Source organism: Mandrillus leucophaeus, unplaced genomic scaffold (genome assembly GCF_000951045.1).
Source record: "Mandrillus leucophaeus isolate KB7577 unplaced genomic scaffold, Mleu.le_1.0 Scaffold328, whole genome shotgun sequence".
NCBI lineage: Eukaryota > Metazoa > Chordata > Mammalia > Primates > Cercopithecidae > Mandrillus > Mandrillus leucophaeus.
The window spans coordinates 981,130-987,128 of NW_012103454.1; the positions used below are offsets into that span (position 1 = coordinate 981,130).

General features: G+C 36.2%; 1 long non-coding RNA gene across 1 annotated transcript in view; it reads right to left on the reverse strand.

Annotated features, from left to right (window-relative positions):
* Window positions 1-3,716: 3,716 nt before the first annotated feature.
* Window positions 3,717-5,999, reverse strand: part of LOC105545408 — a 7,386-nt gene continuing 5,103 nt past the window's right edge. Inside the window, exon 2 of the long non-coding RNA XR_001006914.1 lies at window positions 3,717-3,871. This is a non-coding gene — a long non-coding RNA (uncharacterized LOC105545408). The remainder of the gene's footprint in view (window positions 3,872-5,999) is intronic.

The following is a 5,999-nucleotide window of genomic DNA, read 5'->3' on the forward strand; positions in this document are numbered from 1 at the left end:
GCAAACAGTAATATTGCGTTTTGACCTTCTGCTGGTAGCTTGCTTTATTCTTTGAGAGGAGTTATCCATTCTCCTGCTTCAGATATTGCTTCTACAACAACAACATCTGAAGAATAGCTTTGATCTTATGCTTTAGTTTGCAATGCTTTAAAAACATCTCTTCCTATTGAGACATAGAGACAACATCTCCTCATGAATCTGAACTCTAGTAATGCTTGACAAAAGAAGTGGAAACATAATGTGTCCAATTCTGGGCCCAGGCCTTAATAAATAGGCAGTTTTACTTCTCACCACTTGTGATGCTTATTATTGAAACACAGCCACCATGCCATGAGGAAGTCCAAGTAGCTCAACTGGAGAAGAAATAAGGTTCCCAGCCCACATCCTCAAGTGAGCTCCCAGCTAACAGCTAGCACCAACTTACCAGCCACTGGAGAGAGTCACCTTGATAGTAAATACTCCAAGCTAGCTATCCCAGTTGATGCTGTGTGGAGCAGGAATGAACTGTCTCTGGCAACTTCTGTCCTACTTACAGATTCATAATCAAATGAACAATTGTGGCTGTATGAAGTCATATGTTGTGTGGGTAGTTTATTAAGCAGTAAAGACGAGTGAAAAAAAGCCGGGCACAGTGCACTTTCAGAGGCCAAGGCAGGTGGATCGCTTGAGCCCAGGAGTTCAAGATCAGCCTCAGCAATGTGGTGAAAACCTATCTCCACAAAAAATACAAAAATTAGCCAGGTGTGATGGTGAGCGCCTGTAGTCCCAACTACTCAGGAGACTGAGGTGGGAGGAGACTTTGAGCCCCGGAGTTCAAGGATGCGGTGAGCCATAATCATGGCACTGCACTCTAGCCTGGGCAAGAGAACGAGACCCTGGCTCAAAAAAGCAAAAAGAAAACCAAGAATGCTCAAGAACCATATGGCTCATCATTCCAAAGACAAACGAAATGAGTTCTATAATGAGTTCTATGTGAAAGCCCTAATTTTACTTCAACTCAAAATCCTTACTGACGTTCTCTATTCATCTAATATTCCGTTGCATCTTTCCTCAGACAAACCAGATTTTCTCTTACAAGTCCTCAATTCAGCTAATGATAGATACCAACCGCTCTGCCTCCACAATGGGCTCTCAGCATCATTTGTTTCCTCTTTCCCTGCTTCCTCTCAATAACTAACTCATCAGTAACCAAATGCAATACTCTCCTTTTCAAGACATCTGAATTCGGTGCCTGCCTGTCTTCCCATTACTTTTAAAATCATCGACAGAATATCTCTTTGGCATGAACTAGCATCATGAAGTGTAAGTGGGGCCTCCTGTGTTCCTGCTTTCAGTCCCCCTTCCTCATGCAGTCCGCCTAAAAGTCATCTTCCAAAGTCACTGCTTAAAATTATGCAAAGGCTCCCACCAGCTCATTGATTCAGGTCCAAACTTGACCCTTCACAATCCTCATACAATCTTTTTGCTACAATCTCTCCCAGATTTTCTCAGTAAAAGCAATGTCTGCAATCACAGATGTGTGAGCTATTCCTTCTTCCTTGTAAGCTGCCCCATAGGCCCCACTTTTTTGTTCCATCACAGCAAGCACACTGCTCCATCTCCCAAATGGGCTTTTTCCCCAAGCATTTCTCTAGGCTGCGCCTCCTCAGTCATTTTTTGACAGAATGCAAGATGCTACTCATTTTAAAGGAGGATGTATCTTTCCCCCCTTTTACCTCCTGCCAGAGAAACAGATCTCATGATTTCTGATAAATTTGACATTTAATTTGCTTAATTCTATTTAATGTGACCCTCATCTAATCCGTCATTCTAATTTGCATCTGAATATATTCTTTCTGTCTCTAGGTAATCAAGTTTCTGATCAAAATAAATATACCTGCACTAATCATTTTGTACGTAAAAGTGGAAAGAATCCTGTCGTGGATGCCTTGTATATTTGAGTTCCTGTCATTTTTTCTTACCAGCTGCATAACCCCAAATCATTTTCCTTCCACAGTCTATAGTTCGCTGTGTTGTAAAGTAAAATTGCTGTATTAGATGGTCTCAGCTTTGTTTTCCCAGCCTGTGATTAGTAATATCAGAATTCAAATTATTATTCAAATTAAAATGTACAAGGCATTCTCTCTTTACAAATGTATTTTGATTTATAAAATGATTCAAAAAGAAACTATGATAGTCATCTCAAGCCTTGAATCACTATTTGATTAACGAAATTCTTTTGTGATTTTTATTTTTATTTTGCAGAAATCTATCTATAGAGAGCTGTGCTCACTGTTAGAAGTACAAAATAATCTGAACTGGCACTTGAAGGCAGAATAGTTACTGAACATATACAGATATTCAAATCTGAGCTAGAATTTTATACACAGTGTAGCACTCCTGACTCTCAATCCTGGAACCAAGATACAAGTGTTTTCTTTTTGTTTTTTTCTATGTCTCAACTATCTAAATTCTCCTGTATGCCAATACTAAAGAAAGTTGCCCAGACAAAAATGTCAGAGTGAACTCGAGCACTTCAGTTCTGATTCCAAATCCAGAGAGTGTCATTCTCAACAAATCTCTGAAAAGAGAAAATTTTTCATTCAAAATCATCATTAAAGACAAGCATGTGGGCATAAAGATGTTCAAGCAAGCTTACAAAATAACAGTACATTAGTTATGATAAAAACTGGCCATACTGAAAAACTAATACACTCTCACATCTAAGAGTGTGACAGCTTAGCACCTTGAAACAGAAAAACAATAAACATATAAGAGTTTATTTCTGGCACACAGAAAGATATGTCACTGGAGTCTTGACTCCATGCAGTGATTCAGAGACCCAGGCAAGCTTCCTCTATCTTGTGGTACTGCCTTCTTTACACATGGCCGCTGAGCTATCAAAGGCAGGGCAGTTGAAAACATAGAAGAGGCACGTCTGTTTCTAAATGTCTTGGCAGCAAGTGACACCTAAATGACTTCTGGCACATGTAATTTGCTAGACGTAGTAATGAAACCCCACCTAACTACAAAGGAAGTGGAATCTTCCTATGAGGACATGACTGTTGGAAAACTGGATGTACGTAATCAATAATAATCTCTACTAGAAATGGAAGGACAGTTTGCCTGCTGAGAGTCTACAAATTCAAGACAAGCAAATTGATTTAGGATATCTTTATAAATTGTTAATATGTTACAGATTACATATTAGCTACAAAAAACTTGACTTGAAAACATATGTAAAAGCTTTCCTCAAGACAAACATGGGTTGTATCATCAGGGTTCTTAGAGAGATACATGCAGTGGTTATCACTAGGTGACAAGCAATATTAATTTGCGATATTAATTTGCAGAAAATAATTCTTAATATGTTCTGGATTCAGATGTTCTATTGTGCAAATGTCTCTTTAGGTCACTGCTATTGAATACTCTGAACAAATGTAAGCTATTTTAAAACACATGTACAATGTGTAAAAAGGTTTATTCAAAAATAAACAACCTTTTCTGCTGTAAAGCAGTCATATTCTCAAAGGGGAAAAATACTGAAAATAATAAAGAAATAAAATGAGTGCAGAAAACAGTACCAGTTAAACTACAAGCTTAAGCCTCCATAAGAGTTCAGAAAACTTTTCTTTAATAGGCCAGAAAGAAAATATTTTAGGTTTCACGAGCCATATGGTCTTTATTGCAACTACTCAAACTTAGCCCTTGTAGATTAAAAATAGCCATAAATAATATATAAGCAAATGAATAGCTTCATTCCAATTAAAAACTTATTCACCAAAGCTGATGTGGTCAGATTTGGTCTGCAGCCATTAGTTTGCCTATCTCTGCTCCACAATCCTGAAATGGTGCTAGATACCATACAACTCTTCATTTTTAAATGTAAGCTCTATTTTAAAAAAATAGGAATGTAAAAACAATCAGAACCAGAATATACACATTTTTTGTCTTTTAGCAATATTTGGCCATATTGACTCTGACAATTAGTTGAGATCAAATGGATTATTATGAACTTTTTGCCTTAAATCTTATTGCATGAAATAATCCAATGAAACCTATGGATAATACTTTACTACTCTAAATTCAAACATAGATGTATTCCATACTCAATATATCCCAACAAGAAATGAGTGAAAAGTTTAGCATATCGGATAAAAATGCCTTTGATCAATTTGAAAGGATAGATTTTGTCAAAGGTCTTCTAGCTGAGTGACAAGTCCTACTTTATTAAACCTCATCCGACTACTGCTTCTCATTGATACTGGCAGGAGAGAAGGGTGACAGAAAGGGAAAAGGGTATATCACAGGAAGTGGAATATGTATAATAAAGCACACAGGAAAACAGAACATAATGGAAAAGTGCTAAGCTTTACACCAAGGACAGTGGAAACAACTTGTTTTCTATGCCACAAAATGTTTTTGTCTGGTACTTCATCATTTCTCTCTTTCCTAATATGTCAGCAAGTCATTGTGTGGTACTTTTAAAACTGCAAGTAACTTGGTAATATGTAAGTGCTGTCATGCAGTAAGGTTCCAACTCAGTGACCTAGAAATGGTTCAACTACAATCACAGATACATATTATCTACAGGTGTATAATTTTAGGGATATAAATTACATAACTTTTATTCTAGATTGATAGTTCTAAGATAGACATTTATAAATTTTTATGCCATCAGTCAATCTATTCTCAGTAACAGTTATGTCTTTGCTAAAGTGCTGTTTCTTCATTTAATAACACTGTAACAATGTATTTCAATTGTTTCATTTATGAATGTATTATGTGCTCTAATATGCTGGGCATTGATTCCGTCTTAAAGCATATATTATCTCTAACAAAATGCTATTAATTTACAAATCAATTGTAGCATGATGGGAAAGTTCAGAAGAAAGAGGCAGAAGAGATTTCAAACCTTACGTCTGATCCTTATTAGCTGTGTGATATTGAGCAGGTCATAACTTCTGAGTTATTTTATCTGTAAAATATAGGAAAGAATTTGCTCTACCTCTTCTCATGGTTGTTTTGAGGATCTTATAAGACATTTGTAAGCAACTTACATGCTACCAAATGCTATACAAAATTTAAATTATTATTACTTTCCAAATTCCCCTTATGGATAAATAAAAGCCATTTACTAAGTTGATAATTTAACAACTCAGAAAATAAATAACTATTTCATTACATTCATAATCATTAACATGTAACTGGTAGGCTAAGTAGATCTAAGGCCAAAGATCTCTATGTACTCAAACAAATGCAAAAACTCAATACACACTTATCCATTTATGCCTTAGGCATTAATTGCTATCTTAAACATACTAGACGTGTACTTTCTCCTGGGAGAAATATCTGTTTATACCTAGTGTGCATATAGCTAAAACAGAATGAGTAAATCTCTGCTGAATTATCATGAAGGACAAGAATTTCCTTGTGACTGCAGTTTGTCTTCTTGCTTCAGTAAATTTACATGTATCACTTTGATATTTAGCTGGGGTAAAAAAAAGTCTTCAAATCTCATTACATTGTTAAGCTTTATAAATCACATCTCAGGCTTTATTTACACAATGCAACAACTAAATCAGAAAAGCATTTTAAGATTTAATATTCAATCAATATCATTATTCTTTCTTGGAGATTTCCTATATTTCTGAGCACGGCAAAGATTTAAGGAAATGACTTTAAGAGAGTAATTTCATTTTGAAAAATTCTAAAATGTCTTGGAACTTCCAGCTAATCCTTGGCTAACTGGATGCTCTAAGTTCTCTGGGTGTGACTCCCAGACAGCAAAAGAAGGTGGAGGTTTGAAAATGCGGTGAGGACACTAGGATCCCCAGAACTGCTTACTAAGTTTCCAGTTGGAGGGTCTAAGGTTGAGTACTCCACTTTCCAGTCATTTCTTTTCTCCATCCTTCTAAGGAATGGGTTTATGTAAACCTGTCTGTGTACATATGTATTGAGGAGAGATGTCAAATATAAGCCATTTGAATGTGTAGTTCAAAGGGCCTGTTTTCAATAAT